At 41.5% G+C, this 23,772-nt stretch overlaps 1 protein-coding gene across 17 annotated transcripts in view; it reads right to left on the minus strand.

The window, feature by feature from the left end:
* The window catches only part of SLC44A3 (solute carrier family 44 member 3), a 215,791-nt gene that overhangs the window by 160,597 nt on the left and 31,422 nt on the right, over positions 1–23,772 (minus strand). For 5 of the 17 annotated variants that reach the window (XM_053244988.1, XM_053244987.1, XM_053244971.1 and 2 more), the window contains exons 1-2: positions 6,189–7,331; positions 4,381–4,528 (exon numbers count right to left, since the gene is read on the minus strand). The exons of 5 other annotated variants lie outside the window; for them this stretch is intronic. The gene's annotated coding sequence lies outside the window, so the exon portion shown is untranslated. Of the gene's footprint in view, positions 1–4,380; positions 4,529–6,188; positions 7,332–18,332; positions 18,501–23,772 lie in introns of those variants that run through there. 7 more of the 17 variants (XM_053244977.1, XM_053244983.1, XM_053244976.1 and 4 more) reach the window with 3 other exon arrangements.

The raw sequence follows: 23,772 nt of genomic DNA on the forward strand, positions 1-23,772 counted from the left end.
GTTGAAGAGAGGGCATTTCACTTCTCAGAAATTGAGTCCCATTATCTGGTGGTAAAAGACTATCTTCCTCCATTCAAAAGTCCTTCTCCTGAGCAGCCAAATGCAGCATTCTTCAAATCACAAAATCATAGGTGTCCATGTTGTTTATCCAAGCAATACTATATATGTATTGAAACTGCCTGATACGTTTCAGAGGCTGATCCAAGTCTGCATAAAACTATCTAATTTCCAGCTTTAGATTCTACAAACTGTGGACTGTTTGGGTACCTCCAATGTCCCTTCTCTCCTCCTGTCTTTTGCGTACCATGCTTACCACCTAGCCTGATGAAAAGTTCTGTAAGACTCAAAAGCTCAATGTCTGATGTTTTGTTACTTTTTGGTTGGTCCTAATTATGAAAGCATCAATTATACTGGAACAATATGATCATGAATCACTCCAAACCTATTGCTTTCACAATGGGACCTTCACAGCTAACTTTAGCTGAATTTGAGTCAGTGGGAATAAACCGGCCAAAATCCAAGTAATACATCTTCACTGGGTTGAGGTTCAGGCTGCATGCATATTGAAAAGTTCCTTCCCTCAAAGGATGCTTCGCATAGTTTTTCATTGTAAATTAAGGGCTCTTAAATAAATCAGCACCAGCTGCACTAGTAACACTGAACTATACCCACAGTGCTGCTTTGCACAGTGTGATTCTTGTAAGAAAGTTCCAATTCAAATATTGTACTTATTTAAGAAAAGAAAAATCATGTGGGTGATCCTGTAGAGATGAGAACAATGATGTAAGTTTCCCAAAGGTCCTGCTGGGAATATTTGTTGGAACAAAATGTTTCTTTTTATTATTAGAAACGTTACCTTCATTCCAACTTAGCACAATGTCTTGCTATTCTCATATGTAATGTCCATCACATTATTTCTGAGTTTCTTTTTGCCTTTTGGAAAAACTTGCAATCTGTGGCAATTTTTCTTTCAATGTCTGATCTGACTAATGAAAATGGATTGCTACTGACTGGAATGGGCTTTGGATCAAAATTGGAGAAACTCTTTGGGTTTTTCACCAAAATGGGCTTGCCTAAAAAAAAAAGCTTAGCTCCTGGAGCCAAACTGCCCACGTGCTTTGGGAATGTGTCATTTCACACAATATTTCATAAAATATCCAGTGTTACTTTTTCCCCAAGATGTCGTAACCTTGACTCATGGAATACTACAGTTCCATTAATGAAAATCTGCAAATTCAGTTTTAGTTCTGGGCACACATTGGAGCCATTATTACATTCCTTATAAGGCAACCACAGAGCCTGAACAAATGAACTCAGAGCTGATATAACTTTTTTTTAAAAAAAATTAAAGCTCAGAATGGCCAGGAAGGAAAAAAACAGGCCTTTCAGGCTATCAGCAAATTTTGATTCATATGACCATAAGAAAAGCTCTGCTGGATCAGACCAAGGTCCCATCAAGCCTGGCATTCTGTTTCTAAAAGCGATTGATCGGATCCTTTGGGAAGCCCACAAGCAGGGCATGAAGAGCGCAGCCCTTCTAAGAAAATCTAACTTGGATTGGAGAAATTGCAGCTGAAGTGCAAACCAGTCACCAAGCAAGTAGGAAAAAGCCAGCTGGCTGTGTCCCAGATGCCATGCAACCCTTGTTCATTCTTAGTATTTATTATGGTCAGCACAGGTTTGCTCCAAGCTTCTTATAGACAATTTTGAATGAAAGGGAAATATTGAAAGGGGACAGTTTGCCCCCTTCTACTGGTTCCAGGAGCCTATGAAGTAGCTGCCTCAGTCCAACTACTCATAACATTGGGCTGTTATCCATAATATCAACAGTTGAAATACGGAAGGGAAAACACTGAAGGATCTAATTCAAAATGGGGTTTTCAAGATTATAAAACTACAATAATGTATGGTTTGGACACACATTGAGGCTAATCTCACGGGCACCCTAACCCAGGCTAGGGAAGCCCAGCCTGGGTTAGACTGGGCATGAGAATTGCCGAAATTGGGCCCAATCTGGGCAGGGCAGTGCTGCCTAGCCCTGCTTTTAGACCCAGCTCTTAGCCAGGGTTAAGGGCTCAAATGAGGCCTTGACCGGGGCTCTGGGCTTGTGTGTCTGCTAGGGGTGTGCACAGAACCAGCTGGTCCAGTGGCACCCCCTCAACACCCCCTCCCCCAATTCAGTCTAGTCCAGGAGGGTTCACAAACTTTTTTTTTTTTTTAACTTACTCCCTCCAGGAGTGTTCTCTGAGGTGGCAGGGGGAGGGGTCTCCAGAGGTTTCCCATCCCCCCACCAGCCTCCCTTTGGTCACAAACCGGCCTGTTGGACCACTCTTTGGACTGTTCAGGCCTTCCCTCCGATGTGGTGGCCATTTTGGAGGCCTCCGTGCCTGCGTAATGAGCCTCTGCATGGCCTGGCATTTTAGGTGCCCATCTCTGGGTCCGCTGGGGCTAAACATAACGTCAGCGGACACTAGGGATGTGCAAACAGGTTTGACATCAAACGTGTTCAACGTTGAACCAGTTTGTTGTTGTTGTCGAACCAAACTGGTTCAATGTTGAACACGTTTGATGTCAAACCTGTTTGCACATCCCTAGTGTCCGCTGACGTTATGTTTAGCCCCAGCGGATCCAGAGATGGGCACCTAAAGTGCATGTCTCCTGGGGGAATCCCTCAATGCATCACAAATGACATGAGGTGCATTGTGGAGTATCTGGAGGCCAGGACGTGTCATCCCGACTTCTGGAGCTCCACGGTGTGGCATGCAGTGCAGATCATCTGGAAGCATGCTCTGAAGGGAAGGTGAGTTTAACCAGCCTGCCCGCTGCCCTGCCTGGTCGTGTGAATGACCTCATAGAGTCATTTTATAAGATCAAGAGGCACATGGATATCTATCTCAAGAAACTGCAAGAAGATCCTTTTGGCATGAAAAAATGTTTATGTGAATCTATTTTTAGAAATACTCTCCAAGACTGTCTCCATTCCTATGGCATTTCCACTTGCAAGTCTATCTTTTGAATTGATCTTTCAGTAGAGCCTTCAGAAGGTTGCATCAAAAATGAGATGCAAGTACCATACAGCAGTAAGTACCTCATAATTTCTTGGAGTGTCGACTCAAAGCAGTAAGCCTCATTTTTACTCACTTTCAACAATACATGGGTTTAAAATACCAAGACTAGTTAGAGTGGATACAGCCATAGCATTTTAACATTGGTCCGAGCAGATCCTTTCCTGTGGCGTGATCCTGACTTAATAAAATGTCTTAAACACAAAATGTCATGCACTCCTGGACACTGAATGATCGTTGTGCCATAGTCTTGCTCTTCCCATCATGCTCAGCAGCACACTCAATTTATATTTAAAACACACACTCAATTTATATTTTAAAAGTTTCAAAACTGCTTTTGGAATTAAGGTAGAGAAATGTGCTGGTGATGACACAGAGCTTAGACAACAGTCATTATAGACAACTTTTCTCTAAATATGAGTAAGTTTCCCTGGAATCAACTTTAATACATTAGTACCTGCAGTGTTAGGAACATGCAAAACAAACAAAGGCTGCAGGAAATCTGGAGTTCAAATGTGACACTGTTCCATGTATATGAGATATGTAAATGTGTCTGAGCCCTCTAAAACAAAATACAAGCTAACACTGGGATTGTAAAAGCAAGCCAAATTATGACTGGGAAAAAGAACTAAATAGCAAAGACACAGATTCTCATCTCTTCTACATCTGTGTGATCAGAATGATTTAGTTCATTTCAACAGGCTGCCATAGCATGGCCCAAGTTTACAGTCAGCCTTAAAAATAATTTATTTACAGTTCTGAATAAAACCTTGTTAATGCTAGGGAGACTTCTTCCAAGGTAAGTACTTGTAGAATGAGTTATCGAAAGCTATATTATTTTCCATGAGACTGGCCAGGTTTTGCTGGACTATTCTTTTTGGGCCACTCCATACATTTTGGGGTAGAACATACACACGATCAATTTAATATATGAATGGTAATCATGTGTATACATTGCCACTTTTGCCAGCAGCTCCCACTCTGTGAACAATGGCCTAGTAAGGATCAGATCCTTGTTCATATGTGTACCATTTATAAATTGTGCATTTTGGACTTGGAATTACATTCTTGAATACTTGAGATAACATATGCAGGTTACCTTGGAAGAAAATACCCATTTTATTGCAAACAGGAAGTGAGTGGTTTTGAAAATTACACCCTTCCTACCCACCACTGACACGTCTTCCCTGCAAAAGGCATTCTCTGACCACTGCTTTGCCTTAGAGAAGCAGTAGCCAGGTTTCCTAGACAACCAATGTTAACTATCCACATAGTTTTAGTGTGAGTTGCATTCTGTATATATCATTTCTTCTACCTTCTGGTTTCGTTTTCCATACTCTTTTGTCCTCTTTACCAGACCTCAGTTTGGGGGAGAAGGGTACGAGGCCCCTAAGATACATCCATCAATCCTATCTATGACTCTCTCCAATTGTAGCCAAAATCACAGCCTCACTGTATCTGCTCTTGACAGGAATAATAAAAAGTAATGATGTGAGAACTCAGTTGAAACAGGAACAGCTACTTTATTTTCTTAGCTCTGCTTGAGCTGCAGAATATCTCTAGAACAAAAGCAAACACACAAACATACACACTGCTTGCTTAACACTCCCACTCCTTTGGCTCTTCCCCTTGGTAGTAGGATCACATTTCACTACATTTCCCCCCTTTTGCGTTCCAAACTACCCAACCCAATAAGGAAGGAGAAACAATGAAAACAAAACCACTTTAAACCATTCCTAACTGGAGGTGATGAGTAGACTGTCAGTCACCTCTAACAGCACCTGGAGGTTATTCACACACAGCTTTATGCCTCGGGGTATCTGAAGAGCAAATCTGCTTCGAGATTCACAAGATGTTTACTTGGACGGGGGTGGGGGAGGGTTTAAATTGACAGTTCACATAGCTGCCGGTTCCTCCCCGCACTCCCTGGCAGATCTTTTTCCTGTGCGTTTGTACCTACCTGGTCCAGGTTTTCCTTCCAACCAGTCAGAAATCACACCACAGAGAAAGTGAGAGTTTTTTTTAATAGTTTGACAGCTAAGAATGCAAGACAAGCATAAGGAGTTGCCAAACAGCTGAATCAAACAGCAGGACACTTAACCCTTGCCTTTGTGAGTGGCTGCCTTCATCACATAATGTTTACTCCACCCCTGCCCACACACACCCCTAATAGAATCAGCTTAGACAACAAAAGGTTCAGGTTACATCCATTCTGCTTATCTAAAGCCTATGTGAAACACAGCAAGTCTGTACTTTTGTTTAACTCAGGAATTTCTCCCTCCCCCAGCAATTTCTCCCTCCCCCTCCCTCAACAGAGTATCAGTCAATCTGCAACAACAACACCCCCAGCACTTACAATTGCAAATCACTTAGAGCAGACCATACCCAAAACAGCTGTCAAACTCCATGTTAATTGAGTTTTGAAAAACGCAGATTTACTGGCATGACCACCCCAAACATGACAGAAAAAACTGCGGGGCAAAACAGAAGCCCCAGTTCCCCCGCCCCGCCCCCAAAGCCTCCTAAACTAGAGGATTTTTTAAAAACCAGACATACTTTGGGCTAAGCCAGAATTTGCAGCCTCCATTTGGGGAAAAACAAAGTCCTGTCTGTCCTGGTCCCTGATAGCCCACAGGGACCTTAGGGTAAATCCAGTTAATATGTGGACTGGTACACTCCAATCAGGAGTGGATTCGAAATAAAAGCCCTGTGTGAAAGGCCTCCTGGAGTCCACATTTTAGCTGCATTAACTTCGAAGTCCCTGCGGGCTATCAGGGACCAGTTCAAACACCACTCTGTTTCCCCCCAAATAAAACTTGTGCAGCCCGAATTATGTCCAGTGCAAAAAAAATCCTCTTGTTTCAGCAGCTTTTGGGGGGGAAACCCAGGACTTCTGTTATGCCCTCAGTTTCTCTGTGATGTTTGGGGTGGCCATAGGCAGTAATTCAGCATTTTCCAAAACTTAATGAAGGGGAGCCACGCCCCCATGTGCGTGATATCACTCGCACAGGGTGTCACTAAAGGGACCACCGGGTGGGGCAGACAAAGGCTGCCATTTGGCTGGCACTGTGCCTGCCTCCCCTCCAAACAAACACAAAGAAGCCGGCAAAAAATCAGACTTACCAACAGCCAGTCTGCCTGCCTGCCTGTTCTCTAACCAAAATGGTGACTGGATTATTCTGAGTAGCTAAAAGAAAAAGACTTCCCCACTCTCTGGGCATAGGTTGCCTGGGCTGGCTGTTTCTCTTTCTTCCCCTCACAGGAGTTAATCAGCCTAGTCCCTCTCAGATTGGTTTATAGGGCAGTCCAATAAAGCTCCCTGATCCTGAACCTGGCCAGTTCTGAATTCTTTATAATATACTGCCCCTTCTAGGGTTAGGTTGCTTTCCATCTGCAGCTTCTGAGATAAGTCTTTATTCAAAATGCCCACAAGTCTATTCCTAAAAGTTTCATTTTTGCTGTTTCCAAATTCACAGTAATCAGCTTGTTCTTGCAGCCATCTTATGTAGGCCTCAGCTGATTCCCCAGGCCTCTGAGTCCTCTGGTGGAAGCAAGCTCTCTCATGGATAAAGTTCCTCTTAGGCACAAAATATTTAACAAATTTCACCAGGACTATGGGTTTCTGATCCTTATCCTCAGCAGAAACAAAGGTAAAGGCCTTAAAAATCCACTCTGCTTGGGGGCCCATTGCATAAGTGAGAGCACAGACCTAGATTTCCTTTTCTTCGGCATGCAGCATTGGAGGAGCCCTGTAACAACAGGAGAACCATTGTTTCCAGTCAGGCCATCCTTCAGGCCTACTAAAATCAAAGCCTTCAGGTGGAGAGAACTTTGTCATGCTAGGCCTCAGTTCAGCAGAAGTGGTCTGGGTTTGTTTTCTTTTTGCTTTTCTGTAGGCTTGCCATATTCTGGCTCTCCAAATCCAGTACCCTATTTTGCATAGTATGTAAATTGGCTTGAAAATAATTTGAACATGATGCAAATTAGCAGCAGCACTTTCCAGTTGCCTTGTATTTGCTCTGGATATCTACCAACAATAGTTGGGGAAGATATCTTTGCCTGACCATTTTCCTTGACATATAGAACAAAAGCAATAGAACAAAAAAATGCACAGCTTTTCAGTTAAGGCTGCAATTCTGTACCCAGTTCCTTGAGAGAAGATCTAATTGAAACCAACAGGGCTAAGTAGGCATGTATAGAATATATGCATTATAATACACAACCTGGTAGGCAGGCAGTGATTTACATGAAAAGCAAGCTATCCTTACAACTGCCTGATAGAGATCCCCTGCTAATGAAAAAAAACAAAAACAACATTCCTCAGGGAATTACTGTACTTGTGAAACTCTCCTAGTTAGCTTCCTGCCTTAGTCCAGCGGTTGACCAGAATAGTGACCGCACATTTTGCTCCGTAAATCCACTTCTACAAGGGCTAGAGCTTAGGTGTTTTTAGTTAGTTAGTTTTTTTAACGAAAACTGAATTCAGTGGGAATCTGGGTGGGCGAAACAATCCAGGTGAAATGCTTAAAATCCAGTTACTACCCGGAAAATCAGGGGAGATGGCAACATTACTTTTCTGCCACTCCAAAGACCCTAGAAAGTGGCCCCAACTTCTGACACCATGTTCTTGACAGGAATAATAAAAGTAATGATGTGAGGACTCAGTTGAAACAAGAACAGCTTCTTTATGGCCTTAGTTCTTCCTGAGCTGCAGGATTTCCAGAACAAAAGCAAGCAAGTGCACACTCCTTATAAGGCCTTTGGCCCCTCCCCTTGGTAGGATCACATTTCACTACAGTTTCCCCCTAAAAATAATGGCAAAGAGGGCATCAGAAAAGGTTGTGATGCCCCCTTTGCATCACAACCTTTTGTAAGGATTATTTGATCCTAAATCAAATAACTGAGCTTTACATAGGCCTCTTTCTATCCTTCTGCCAGAACACCCTTTTTTCTAGCAGCCAATACCCTCTGTCTAGGGATGGGAAACACAATGGCAATTGAAGTAATTGTAAAGTTATTCTGTTCATAAGGAACTCAGTGTTATTTGCCATAATATGGAGCTTTTTAATGCTCCATTTTTTGGTTATATCTGGTAGGTTCTTTAGCTTTTTATAATTTTCAGTTTTTAGCTTTTAAAATAACCTTTACTTTGAACCTAATAATGATTGTGGTTTTTAATCTGACAACTTTTTTGTTTAGTTTAGTTAATTTTATTACTTTTATTATATCTTGTATCTATCTTATTGTTGTGAGCCATCCCAAGCAGTAGTGCACTGGAGGGGCGGGGTATAAATATTCTAAATAAATAAATAAATATTTGAAATATTTATGCCCCACCCCTCTAGTGCACTACTGCTTGGGGCAGCTCACACAATAAAAGCAGCTGAGCTGAAGTTGCTTATTGTAGTAAAAAAAATAAAAATGGTTTTCTGCAGCACTTGTGTGCCTTTTGAAAACAAACTCATTAGACTGCAATCTATTTCCAAGCAACATAGGCAGAGGTTGACAATGGAAGCAAGACAAATTGCTCATAGTCAAAGGTTATTTTTTGAAGGTATTACATCTAGAATAATGGAATTTAGTATGCTTAAGCTCACATTGGTTTCTTGACAGAGCAGATATAAATCATGAATATATGGACCTGCTTTATCCAGAGTCAGACCATTGGTCCCGCTAGTCCAGTATTGCCTACTGTGACTGGAAACAGTGACAGTGGGCCTCAGGTCTGGTTTCAAAGCCCTGCTACTTAGAGATGCTGCATACTGAACCTGGGACCCCTTGCATGCAAAACGTGTGCTTGGCCACTGAGCTGCAGCCTGTCCCCGATCATTTCTGCAATGTAATTATTCAGGAGAAAATTGCAGCTGACTTAGTTGTTTCTTATTGTGCAGACTAACAAGAGTTCATCTGCACAGTGCAGCCCCTTGAGTGTCCACAGCACTAATGAGTTGTATTCATGTCACTCCCTCCGTTCTAGAATTTATATACCAGAATTTATAATTAATGTGTACTCTGGTGCACATACATTATTTTAAATGTATTTACTTATTTTAGAAAGCTACTCACATCTGTAAGCTACCCTTCCCTCAAGTTGTTCAGGGCAGTATCCACAAGGATTCTTTCTCTTCCATTCTGGAAACATGCCTCTGAGGCAAGAAAAATGGAAAGTCTGGCCCAAGAACATTCCTGCTGTATCAAGACATCATGTTGTACGAGTGTACAGGTGTAGTGTGGTGTAATGGTTAGAGTGGTTAGGTGTCGCCAGTGTGGTGTGGTGGCTAGAGTGCTGGACTAGGACTGCAGAGACCGGAGTTCAAATCCCCATTCAGCCATAATATTTGCTGGGTGACTCTCGGCCAGTCACTTCTCTCTCAGGAGAAACTTAACTATGTACACCATTCTGAGCTCCTTGGAGGAAAAGTGGACTATAAATATAATATAATATAATAAATAAATAAATAAGATACAGGTGTTTGTACATTCATTCATGTTTTTGTGTGAATGATGTATTCACATTCATTTTAAACTGAACCTGGGTACATGCTCCCTCAAATGCACAATACTTGGAAGTGTACTGCTGTTACCTGTGTTCAACATAACATGTAAATAACTGTACAGATCTGTATTTGTGTTGAATATTATGTGTGTGAATAGGGTTCCAGTAAAGTTAGTATCTGAGGAGAGATTTGAACCCAGGTTCCCTGATCCAGTTCTGAGATTCAGTCCACTATATGACACTTGCTCCTCAAACGTTTTCCACATTGAAGAATCAGAATAATGGTCTGGTAAAATGTATGCTAATAAAACAATAATCTTTTCCCACACTGGGCCTAATCATTGTAACAGACAGCAGTTGCTCATCAGATTGAAAAAAAAACCCCATTGTCTGGATTTAACAGCATGAGCATTGCTTCCCTTCAAAGAAAAGCTCCAACAGAGTTCCTGGTAGTAATGATGGCATGTGCATAAAGGCAGGCAGGCTTCATCCTCATTGGTACTTAGAGCACTGAGCATTGTCCTAAGCTTTGTGTGGAATTAACAGATACACTGTGGTTTAAAAATGCAACAGCTTATACGTAGCTTCAGAGTTTTCTAGGTTACTTCACAATTCATCAGTCTAATTCTGGTAAGTATTTTCTGGAAAATAAGCACATCTAGTTTTCAGAAACCAGCAAAAGAGTCAAAAATAATAATTCTAAAAATCTCTTTACATTCTTTAGGGCACATCTTGGATTAGATTTTATATTATTTTTTAATTCTATAATTCAAAATATATAATTACAGGTTTACTGTAATTTTCCATGTCAAACTTTAGCTTTCCTACATATAGTTTTTATAGCAGTCAGTGTTCATGTCAAACATGCTTTGATTTTTACTTCATAAAGTACACCGTCTCCAAGGTCCAAGTTGAATAACAGTGTTCCTATGTGTTCTGTATTCATAATTACTGGCTTTGGGCTGATCTATATAGTCTCCTTTTAATTAAGAACTTGTGTTATGAAGGCACACTCACCCTTTGCAACTATATACATCCAGTGCTCCCATTACAGGACTGGTAGAAGGGGGACAGCCACCTTAATGACTGTTTTTGAAAGGCTATGGGGCCACAATTTGGCTAAAATTTAGGGAAGTCAAAAGGGCCAGAATTGTAGATTTTATTAAGGACTCCCCCTTTCTTTCCCCCCCATCACTGGAGCATGACATGTAGCAGTGACTACAGAGCACCTTCAAGTATTTGCTCAGTTCTCATGTCTCTCAATACATGAGAAAGGAAAAGATCTACGATGCTGCTTTCTCATCCTGCACAAAATACCTCCACTGTGGGATGAAGCCTGCTCCCCTCTTCTGGAGACTAACACTGGCAGAGCAGGACGATTTCATATATACCCTCATGAAGGGGATCATATGTGAATCGGCATAAATGTATATATCCTACATTAACTCAGTAATGCTCAGTTTCTATTATCATAGGCATTATTTGGTAAGCAATGTGCTCTTATTCATTGCAATCCTTTGTGAGGAGTGAAAACTAAGAAGTGAGAATACTTCAGAAGTCAAACAGAATGTACTATTGTAAACGCACTTCCACGTTGACAAGACCTTCTTAGAAACCATAGATTCCTTTTGTGCAACTGTAGACCAAACATCTTTAAGACAAGATTATAGTAACAAGGAAGCTATTAAATAGCAGTGAACTCAGTCCTGCTTAGGTGTTAAAATCAGGTACACTATACTCAGATACAGCATCCATGAGAGCATGCTGGCAAGCTTCACTAATGCACAAACATTATCTTAAAGCATACTTCCCCTCACTTTCCATAGATAGAACATTTTCCCACAAAGGCAAAATGCACTACTAAGGGAAAGATTTTCTCTGTGACTGAGAATGCTGGATATCCAGCATTCTCAGTCATGGGTAATTACATTATTTGTCTCTTTAGGCAAATGATGTATCTACAGGGAATGGAGTGCACGGGGGTGGGTGGGCACAGTTTAACAGCATGATAGAACAAGAAGCAGGGTTTGGTGGTGATGTGCTCCCACGGGCACTGTACTTGCATACAGCATCCATGGTTTTAATAATGTCTGAACAGGACTTTCATCCCTTGGAAAATAAAAGACAATGAGAAATTATGCCTTCCTCCATTCCACCATGAACTGATATAAATGATCACAAACCTGAAGAGATAAATGCAACGAATGTTAGGGATGTGCATGACCAAAGTTCGTGCACTGGTTCAGCACTGCAGGGAGAGGAGAGGAGAGGGGAGTGGGGGTCTTTTTTTAAAAAAGGAAAGTGGCAGCGCATATCCCAAGAATCCACAGCATGTGCATGCCAGCGCCACATGCAGGTTCTTGGAACAAGCGCCACTGCAGCAGGAAGCTGCATGTGGCAGTGGCGAGCAGGTAAGGGCCTGCTTTCCTTTAAAAAAAAGATCCAGCTCCCCGTTCCCCTCCCCACAGCACCAAACCAGTGCACAAACCTCGGTTCAAGCACATCCCTAACAAATGTGTTGCATCAGTTGTGGGTCTGATCTAATAAACCGGTCAACAACACCCACCAAGCAGTTTGCATTCACTCTCCTCGAAATGACTCAAACATGAATCAAAGATTTCTCCCAAAATTAGAAACAATTCTGTTAATTTGCTGAGCGAATTTGAACTGTTAGGGCGCATGGATGCAGTTAAGCTTGCAGGTGGTCTTCTGAGTTTTCCAGCAAGGGATTGTGTGCTGTGAAATATACATGACAATTTCTCTATAATTGTGTGCAGTGCTCACCATGCAGTTTGAAGTGTTAGGAGGAACTGCGGTTTTCCATTTTTTGTCATTTCTTGATCAAGAGATAACTAACACTTTACACATCTAGGAAATCATTTGCATTACATAAAAGATGAGGCAATGATGACCCCATGCCTGCAAGTGATGAAAGCATTTCCTCTTTCTGTTTCCTACGGTGTGGATTTTCAGGAGGAAACAGCATCACTGGCCATGGTTAAAGTACTGGATAAAAATTGTATCACTTTTTGAACAGAATATGTGAAAAGGCAAATCTACATGCACTGGGCACACAAAGTTTAGGAAAGACCAAGTCTGTAAACAACTGGTTGCATGATCAGGTGAGAACTTTAGAAGCCCCTAAATTATTTCCCAGCACAGATTAACACAAGAATATTTCTGTTGAAAGAAAAGATGTGTTGCCTTTACTGGCTGTCAAAGGCTTATAGGCTGTTCACACACGCAGCCAAGAGTGAGCTAAGGCAGCCAAGCCCGCTCTTGCCTTTAGTGTGAAGCCACAGCAGCCGAGTCACCTGCCGCCGCCGGTGCAGCAGCAAACCCACCCGCGCAGCCACCCTCTTAAATGAGATGAAGGGAGCACTCACTCCCTTAACCCTATTTCCCTGTTCATGTGCAGCGCTGGCTGCTTTTAGCTGGCACAGCAGCAGCGACAGGCGCCTGCCCATTCTGCTGGGATACCCATAATGCACTGTGCACACATGTCATGTTTTATTTATTTATTTATACATTTATATCCCGCTCTTCCTCCAAGGAGCCCAGAGCGGTGTACTACATACTTAAGTTCCTCCTCACAACAACCCTGTGAAGTAGGTTAGGCTGAGAGAGAAGTGACTGGCCCAGAGTCACCCAGCAAGTCTCATGGCTGAATGGGGATTTGAACTCGGGTCTCCCCAGTCCTAGTCCAGCACTCTAACCATTACACCACGCTGGCTCTCCCACTTTATGGGAGTTCTGAGGGCTGGGGAGACGCATCCCGTTCTCCAACCCTCCACATTGCAGGGGGCTGCCGGCGATCGTCCAGGAGGGTGATCCACTCATCTGTGGGGAGGTAAGCATTAATAGCCTTCCTCCCCATTCTCCTTCAAGCCCTTTCTCACTAAGCGTGAGAAAGGGCTCTTAGTGTGACAGGAGAGAGAATTCTCCTGGCAGGACAATGCCCCTGTTAGCAAGAGGTCATGGATGGTTCCAGGCAAAAGAGTTTGTTTTTCCAGGTCTTTGTGCTAGGAAAAGCTTCACCTGCTAAATTTCTGTATCAGCCACTGATAAAAGCACAAGGATAGCATCACTGTGCATAGTTATATTCTTTTTCTGTATAGCATCATTACCCTGGATCTACTGAAAACAGATTTAGCCAGTATAACTGTTAGCATCATCAATTGATGTGGAGACTTATTCTTACAGAGTGCTTTCTTCCTGAAGGAGGCTCTGTTCTTTAACACACTGGAGAGCCTGTGTGGTGAAGCGGTTAATGCTAGACTTGGACTGAGTTACTCGTTTTTTTAAAATGCTCTGTAATAAAGTAAATATTATTCTTCTGATTCTGGCAATTCTTCCATTAGTTTCCCTTCCTTTTTTAATGCATAAGCATTCTTGATGCTGCAGCAACATTACTTATCCAGTATAAGTAATATAAGTAATCAATAATAATAATAATAAAGTCAACTTTAACTGAGAAAGAGTTAGATATTTATTAGAGGTCATTCACAAAATTCAAATGAACATTGCTTTGAGACTAGGAAGTTCTTTCCTCAGAGCAACCTTGTGCAATTAAGTCATTATTCTGGGTTTACAATACAAAACAAACATTGTTCTCCCCCTCCTCTTCTTCATCTTCTCTTTACCAGTTTTAGGCTGGGGAAATGGAATGGTGGAAAGAGTAATATGTTTTGATTTTTCAAAACATGCTCAAATATATCGATATTGGGCAATATTATATCAGCTACCTTTTTATTGACTATTAGTGGTTAATAGCTGCAAGTTCCCAGTACTAGTTACTGTATGTGCCTAGGGGGTGTAATTATGAAAGGAGGAGAGTGGATAGATGTAGTTTAACAATGTACATTAAAAAAAAACCCCTAATATGTTTTTAAGGAAAGGCAAAGGACAGATGAATGATTCAAGTCTTTTCAGCCCTCTCTACTAATAAGAGCAACTAATGGGATGAAGTCTTCATAGCCCCAGACTGACAGTATAGGGCTGGCTTCCAAGCGGCCGCTCCTCAAGAACATAGAGTGTGAACTTGTCATGTGATTCTGTGAAATCCAGAGGCAATGCTCCTGCTGAAGAGAGTCCTTGTTCAGACTGCACAACAGATGTCCAGTCCTGTGCACTCTCCTCTCTCTCTGCTCTTGCATCCAAATAAGGGCCTGTTGCAATCTTACCTTTCTGCAGAAATTGTTTATCTATTAGCAGAGCTACTTTTCCAGCACAATTGTGAGCACTGTGTCATTAAGTATGAACAAACTACTTGACTGTCCCAGACAGGGCTTACTAATGTCAAAAGCTTGCAAATGTTTCTAGAGTTTATGTATGTGTGCGTGCACAATGACGCATACACCCTGAAGCTCCATACAGAGATGATGAATTATGATATATTCTCTCAGGTGGAGGCAACGGCAAGGGGCACTATTTATCTGCTTCAGCTGATACGTCAGATATGCCCATTGTTTTGAGGAAAATGACCTTAAAACAGTGGTACATATGATGGTAACCTGCAGGCTTGTCTATTGCAATACACTCTACATGGGGCTGCCTTTGTACGTAGTCTAGAAACTACAATTGGTTCAGAATGCAGCAGCCAGACTGGTCTCCAGGATAACCTGAAGAGATCATATAACACTCATCTTAAAAACTGCACTGGCTGCCAATATGTTTACGAGTGAAATACAAAGTCCTGGTTATTACCTATAAAGCCCTTAATGGCTTAGATCCAGGATATTTAAGAGAGGGGCTCCTTTGTCATGAGCCCTCCTGCCTATTAAGATCAGCTGGGGAGGTCCGGTTATGGTTACCACCAGCTCGTTTGGTGGCTATTCGGGACTGGGCCTTCTCTGCGGTTGCCCCAGGGCTCTGGAATGCACTCCCTATTAAAATTAGAGTTTCTCCATCTCTTGCAGTGTTTTGTTTTGTTTTGTTTTTAAGATCTTAAAGAGAAAATGCACCTGTTTTCTCAGGCTTTTAATAAATTTTAATTGGGCTTATATCATAATTGTTTCAACCATTTTATCCTGTTTTTATATGTCTTGTATTTTAACTTATGTACAGCACCAAGGGATGCATGTCAGGTGGTACAGACCTAATATATGTGTGTGTGTGTGTGTGTGTGTATAAGGCGTCAAGCAAGTAAAATTCTCTTATCTAATAGACATTCAAGTGTGATCTTATCAGTTCACCTGAGTATTAGTTTTGCTATAGTAAACATTTTGTCACACTGGTTTCAGCATGTTAACATATTGCTCCCGCCTCGATACTTCCCACACACTATGTGTAGCACAGAGGATGCCAACATTACTAAGGGACTGTAAACACTGTGTCATTTTAGAACATGGTGCTCTTAAATCCATCTGTATATAGTTCAGCTGAACTGCTGATTCCTCCCACCCCCAACCCCACCTAGTTGTTTATTTCATTTTAAAAAAAATACTCAACGTTAATGGTCATATTACTGTTTTTTTCAGCTGCCTCAGTCGGAAGATATGAAAGTCAGTGCAATGTTGGACTGGAGACCCAAATTCAGGTCCCCACTCAGGTTCAGGAGTTTGTATAAAAATAGAAAGGAGAACTACGTATGCTGTGCTGAACTCCTAGTAAGAAGGGCAGGATGAGTGATCATGAGTGGGGGCGGGGGAAGTACCCTTACTATATCAAAGTTACTCTTGGAAAGTTATTTTTAGGGTGCAATCTCATACATGCTTATTTGGGAGAAAATTCCACTGGATCCAGGGCCAGTTCAGATGAGACTTTTAAACGTGCATTTAGTATATCTGTGTTTTTTAATACCCACTTGGAAAAGAGATTCAGATGAACAGACCAATGTGGGTACAGTGTATTCTTCCAATCACGTGTTCAGAACCTTACTTTCACACATACAGGCCTATCACTCCTCTCTCTCTATAGTTCCCAGGCTTCCTTGGTTGTATTTCCTGTTTCAAACACAGCACCTTCCCTTAGATGTAAGTACATAAAATGATTGAGTCATGCACAATGATCAGCTGTTCCAAGGCAGAACTAAGAGCTTTGGCTCCTTTGCCTTCTATGGAGACATGCTCACCTGTCTGCTATCTTGAAGTACACAAGTTAAATGGGCATGTTTGGAGATCTCAGGGTGCACCCCAGGTGTATATATATTAGTGAAAGGGTTTGTAGTTTGCAAGCATGACTCCAAATATCAACCTCTAATCTCTCTCTGTTACTCTAGCCCAGTGATTCTCAAACTTGGGTCCTCAGGTGTTATTGGACTTCAACTCCCATAATCCCCAACCAAAGGCCACTGAGGCTGGGGATTATGGGAGTTGAAGTCCAATAACACCTGAGGACCCAAGTTTGAGAATCCCTGCTCTAGCCTTTCCTATTTCTATGAGGTTTCATCCTCCATGCTTTTCAGAGGAAGAGAGTTTCCCTGAATTTTTTGGTAAGTAATGCATTTCTGTGGGGTTGGGGATTTTTTGGTAGTCTGGGCGAAGTCTGGAACCTACCTGCAAAAACTAGATAGATGTTTCTATCTTTTGTGCTCTGGCCTGGGAGCTTTATGTCATCAGTGTGTGAGTGAGGCCCAAGCACTGACAGACAGAGAGCAATACAGTGAGCTCAAAACTGGGGGAAATCCTTTTATAGAAAAGGATCTTCACAGTTTCCAGATTTCTGCTGGAAAATGTAAAGACACAGTTTTGCAGCTGTGAGTGAGGTGCTGGAAGAGAGGCAAGGGACCAGGGTGACCCCTATGATTGAATGGACGTGCCTGGTGGTCTGGCTTCCCTCACACCACCTTGGGCTATGTCCTGTTTACCATTCAAACTCGATGATTATGGGAGTGGAAGGACCATATTATAATACAGATGACCATCTAATCACATGATAGTGACTCCCCACATTCTAAATCCTTACATCTAGTATTTAAATCCAGGTTAGCGAATGTGTGGTTTTCCTCTCGTATTATCATTTGTACACAGGTAGAAAATATCAAACAATATCAAATATTGTTGAAAATATCATTTGAACTGGACCTCAGTTGGATTAATTTCAAGTAAACATGCACAGACTTGCCCTGCTAATTTTGAATGCTGCACATAAGCTTATGTAAGGAACACATTTATAAAATTAAATGGAGTTAAAATTAGCAGCATATAGAAATTAATGTGTGAGACTAATAAAAAGAAATGTTTTCTATTAGGAAACCACCGAAACCAATAATTTATGTTTGAAACGAATAATCCCAAGTATTAGAAATAAAGAGGTAAGCAATTTTATATTTTAACAATAAACTCTGCCAAAAGATAATAACCTCTTAAATTTCTTCAGCTTTAGATTAAACCTAGTTTAAAATTCACCCGTTTATCCAGGGGCTCTTTTCATCAATTTAATTCAGTGTTCTTCAGGGAATTATTTTCACATTGACACTTACTCAGGAACTCCCTCACATCTGCTATGGACCCCAGCATGTTCTGGAAGAATTCAGAGAAGATTGTACAGCCTTGTTCAGATATTACAACGTATGTGCATTCAGGAGTGTGTACATGTTTTTGTACATGCATTCATTTTTAAAGTGAACCTGGGTACAAGTCCCTCAAATGCATGGTACAAATAGGAAGTGTATGGTTTGTAGTAAGAACCGTACATGTGCATGCTATTCACAGATTGAACATGCACTGAACATAATGTGTGAATAGGATCTTGCAGTGGTGGACAAGAAAGCAAATGGGTATACTTTACAGAGGCAGAGTCAAGAATGAACTGGCCTGCAAGCTCATTACCTGGGCAGGGATGGCATCAAAAATGAATTGTAGTTGTGCTTGAGGATGTTTATGTAGATTTGTTTCTCTGCATCTGTGTGAGGTTTCCTGGATCTTGTGAGGTTTCCTGGAGCCAACCAGAAACAGAACAAGCAACCTTCTGAACAGTGAGGGCTGGCCCAGGTCTTTCTGCAGAACAGAGATAATTTGTGTGAATTTGTTGAAATGAGGAAACAATGCAAAATGTAGTGAGAGACAGAGAGATGCATACCTCCCTATGTGGCATGTTCTGAAGAACCACAAGTCCTAGAATTCATTTGTTTCCTGCTACTATTTCCTATTCACAGGCAGGAGGACCCAACAGCACCATAAGCATCAGGGACTTTGAGGTCCCAGGAGCCTGTGCTACCAAGATTTACAGCCCTCCCCCTGAGAATGTGTGTGAGTAAATGCATTAGGCCTCCTGCCTCCAAAGTGCATAGCAGAACTGACACTAGACCCCAGGAACAGGGAACAGTGTTGAAATGTCATTTGTCACTTAAATAACTAATATACATTAATGCCATAATGGTCTGTTCAATCAATATAAATCAACCAGCAACAAATGAAAGAAGCTTAAACACAGGAGACTAAGGGGGGGAAACATCAATCAATCAATTTTTCAACACAGCTAAGGGCTAGTTACTGTGTTCCAGGTTTGTATAGAGAGCAAATAAATAATGCTTAGATCCTGGGCCAGTGATCAAGGAAGCTCGTCTACCGTTATTCTTATTATATAGGAATTCCTGATTACCTTTCAAAGAACAAAACAAAAACTTCTTTAAATACATCAGAGGCAGGAAACCTACCAGGGAGGCAGTTGGACCATTAGAAAATGAGGGAGTGAAAGGAATTATTAAGGAGGATATGGAAGTTGCAGAGAAGCTAAATAAGTTCTTTGCATCTGTCTTCGGCAGAGGATACTGAGTATATATCTGTTCCTGAACCAGGCTTATCGGGGATGGAGGCTAAAGAACTGAGTCAGGTAGAAGTGACAAGAGTTGATGTTCTAAGTAGTCAAATAACTCAAATGTGAAATTGCCAACCTCCTTGCTAAAATATATAACTTATCCCTACAATCAGGCTGTGTACCACAGGACTGGAAAGTAGCAAATGTAACACCAAATTTCAAAAAGGGATCCAGGGGTGATCTGGGAAATTACAGGCCTGTTAGCTTAACATCAGTTCCAGGAAAATTGATGGAAAGCATCCTCAAGGATAAAATTGTAAAGCACATAGAACTGGCCCTGTTGTGGGAGAACCAGCATGGCTTCTGCAAAGATAAAACTTGCCTCTCAAACCTTTTGGAGTCCTATGGACCTTCTGTAAGCATGTGAAATCTTCACAAAGCAACATGGGTTTATATCTCTTACACCTTCTGTGGGCTTGCAAGATTTTCATAAAGCAGCATGCCTTTGCACTTCTTATCAGCTGTGAATTTCGGAACAGTCTGAAGAAAGTTTGAAACAGCCGTTACTGTTCCTTTCCATCCACCACAACACAGCTTCTGTTTTTCATCAATGATTTGATTCAGCTTGGCAAACACAGAGACTTTGTGGTAGACTTTATCATGCCACTTGCTTCTATTTTATGACTATACAAACAGTTATTCTGGTGTTTTGTAGACTCCACTGTGCTACCTGCTTCTATTTCATTATTATTTGTTACTAGTAAAGATTTTGTATGATTACTATATTCTTGATTTGTTAATATTATTACTTTGTATTATATATATATTTATTACTGAAGAACAATTAAGGATGAATAGTGATTAAATTTATTATGAGCAGCTTGCATGGTCATCTGTGACATTAGAACGTTAGTAGATTATCCATTCTACCATTGTTCCTCTTGGTTTAGGAGGTTTTTTGATCACTTATTTTCGGTTTGCTTCCTAGCTAAAGGGACAAGTCATGCTTGCTACCACAAGACCAGCTCTCCTCCTGTTGGTGACAGCCAACAACCTGGGAGACTTTAAGAGGGGTTTGGATAACTTCATGGAGGAAAGGCCTATTAACGGCTACTAGTCTGAAGGCTATAGGCCACCTCCAGCCTCAAAGGCAGGATGCCTCTGAATACCAGTTGCAGGGGAGTAACAGCAAGAGAGAGGGCATGCCCTCAACTCCTGCCTGTAGGCTCTCAATGGCATCCTGTGAAACAGGATGCTGGACTAGATGGGCCCTGGGCCTGATCCAGCATGGCTGTTCTTATGTTAACAACAAAAACAATCTGGGATACCATTTGAAAACCACTGCTCTACTTTGTTGATCCAAAACTGATCCAAACTTAATTCCCAAATGCATGCATATGCAGATAGCCACTTGAAATGCAATCACATAGAGGTTGCTTCATTTGGCAAATTGTCATTTATATTAATCTGATTTGCATTAGCATGGTAAAAACTGCCAGAACTAAATTATAGAGCTATTTCACATGAAAGCTCTTCATCCAAATGAGCGTGCATAATGATGCCACTGTTTCCCACGGGTGGAGTTCTCAAGGAAAACAAGAGCTTACAGACATGTCAGAGAGACCGGAGATACATTAGCAAGGTCAATGATGGAATGAAGAATATGGGGTTTCTATGCTGCAAGGATTGGGTAGATCTGATCTCTATATGGCATACAAGCTCAAACCCAGTAGATATTGACACACCCAAGATTCCGCAGCGTGAAGCTGCTATTTCATGTTAATATAAATTAATTTACCAACTCAATACAACCAAAATAATGCATTGGGCTGGCATGGATTAGATAACTAATAGAAACTAACTTACTTCCATTAACTTCTTTTTCTCCCCAATAAATTTCATCAGCTCAAACCATAAGGTATATTAGCATAATAATTGGCATTACTAGTTCTACTAGGATGTGGTAAAAGGAATAAATTGCAAAAACTCAGTAAGAACACCACAGATGAAATTGTTTTCCTGATCTGGAAATGCCTCTCTTTTCTGGGGTGGGTTGAGTATACGGTTGTAATCATTTGCAGAGTAACAAACAGAGCAACTGTGGGGAAAAACTAAGGCTAAACTGAAAGTTCTCAAGTGATAATTTTTGGCTCACACAGGGACAAAAGTGGGAACAAAACTATGACCACAGAGCATCGTTCTGAGGAGCATTTGGGGGTGGGGAGGATGGCAGCTAGAGGCCACCATTCTTTCCCCCAGGATGTTTCTTGGAAGGATACTACATGAACCAGTTAAATGGAATATCAGAAATAATAAAATAAAATTAATCAGATAGTGTGCATGCGCATGTGCGTGCACACACACACACACGCTGGAGATTCTGGGGCCTGGGGCAGTTTGTTTATCTGTAGTGGAGGGGTGTTGTTCTGCCAACAGGACAGGTAACATTGCCTTTGAAACAAATTCTCACCCTGAACGTTCAAGTCAGTCAAGTAGTTTTTGTTTCCTTTTTGTTTGAAATAGCTTGGAAAACTGCCTAAAATGTTTCCAATAATAGGAATTGTTTTGGGAAATTCATGCATTGCTCTTTAATTTGTTGAAAAAATTATTTTAGATATCTCCCATATAAATATGCTAAACAGAGAAATAATGAGGGAGCAGAGGCAATTTAAACGTTTCAGCCATTTTTCCCCCGTTCAAAGATTTTAAAAAGAAATATTGGGGTGGGTGTGGAAAAAAAATAATAACTGCGTGCTTAGGCCTAAAAGCAAAATAAATGCCTTTCTGATTCTGCCTCTAGTTAGTACAAGGCTGTTCATGTCTTAGCACCTGTAGATCTAATCTATTCGTCTTGGGATGGGGTAAACAGGGCCAGGACTCTCCCCTCTCTTTTTACACCTCACCTGACCTGACTCAACCCACCCACCCTTGTAAAGCCCCTTGTAGAGTATTCCTGTGCTGCATAAGGACTTCCCCTACCCCTGTGCAGCACATGCAGCAGATCCTAGAACTGGGCCCCAAATACAGTTTTTTACGTTTAGATCAGGGAGGACATTTATTTCCCACACTGTCATACATTACTATATTATTGCTCATGTTACCAAAAAAAAGCCATATGGAGACTGACAGCTTCATCTTGTCTGTGATTCTTTCTGAACTTCATTAAGAAGCTCCCTCTCTATCCACCCTCCCCGCCATCCCATAATAGTTTAACTCCCAGCTTCTGAAACAATCCTGCCTTTGAAAGGAAAATACTTGATTATATTGAAACTAGTGAATGACCAATTTTGTTTGCTTTTCCTCTGTGGAATTTGAAGGTTGTAAAAGGATTTACAAAGAACCGAGTAAACCTGAGATGTTTACTCACTATTTAGAAAGAAGAATTATTGAAACTGAATTCCAACTTGATTATGTAGGCACAAACCCAAGAATGGAACAAAGGCATACTTACCTTGGAGTAAAACTTCACTAAACACTTCTGCATAAAAATGTATACCGTTGCATCACACAGCTGCAATCCTATGTACACTTACTTGGAAGTAAGCCTTAGTGAACTCATTGAGGATTACTTCCAATTAAAATGTGTACAAGTGAGCTGCAAGCTTATCAAAGATCATCTGAGAAGGCTGTTGGATAAGTACCCACAGTGCTGTAGTCACAAATCCAGAAGTGCAGGCACTCACCATGACAGCTCCCACAGCCACACTGACTCCAACAGCCACAATCCATAGCCACAGCCCACCCACCCCCAAGCTAAATGACCTCTTCTTTATATTATTCATATTTTTAAATGTAGTGGTGGTGTTTTGTGTGCAAACATGCAAACTGTTTTTTAAAAACACCCTTTTAAAAAGAAACCTGTCCAAGGAATAATGGACTATAGTCGCACCACCAATCAGTTATATTCTGAGGGGGAAAGGTCTCAATCAAAATGTAGCACAGTATATATAATTGGGTGGACATCCAAAATGACAAGTGTTAGTTGTTATACTCAATGGCCTCCAAATTGGATTAATTTCTGGCTAGCAGCCACCCTAGTTCTGGTGTCCTCAGCAGCACACTGAGTTCTTAGCCACAGATCAAATCTCTCTCTGGCCACCACCACCCCAAAGGTAGCCCATTAATTTTTATTAACAGCAGCAGCTCTCCATGGCTTCAGGAAAGAGTCTTTCCCAGCTCTACCTGGAACTGCCACAGATCAGCAAGGTAGGCGACTGGAGTGTAAGTGGAGCATAACTTGGCTTGAATGTGACAGGACACTGCATAGAGCCCATTTGAAGGTTTATGCAGAGGCAGTGCATGTGGCAAAAAAGCAATTCTGGTCTGTGCGCATTGCTTCTGCTGGTTTGCGTCCAGCAGAGCTGTCCCGGGTTGTGAGGAGTTTGATTAAGGCTCCTTCCAATTCAAACCAATCCCCGGGGACCTTGTTCTGCTGCAATGGGTTTTAATGGGTTCTTCACGGACAAAATCTCTTGTATTCGGGCCGACTTGGACTACATTGTTTTTGCAGAG

Source organism: Hemicordylus capensis, chromosome 4 (assembly GCF_027244095.1).
Source record: "Hemicordylus capensis ecotype Gifberg chromosome 4, rHemCap1.1.pri, whole genome shotgun sequence".
Lineage (NCBI taxonomy): Eukaryota > Metazoa > Chordata > Lepidosauria > Squamata > Cordylidae > Hemicordylus > Hemicordylus capensis.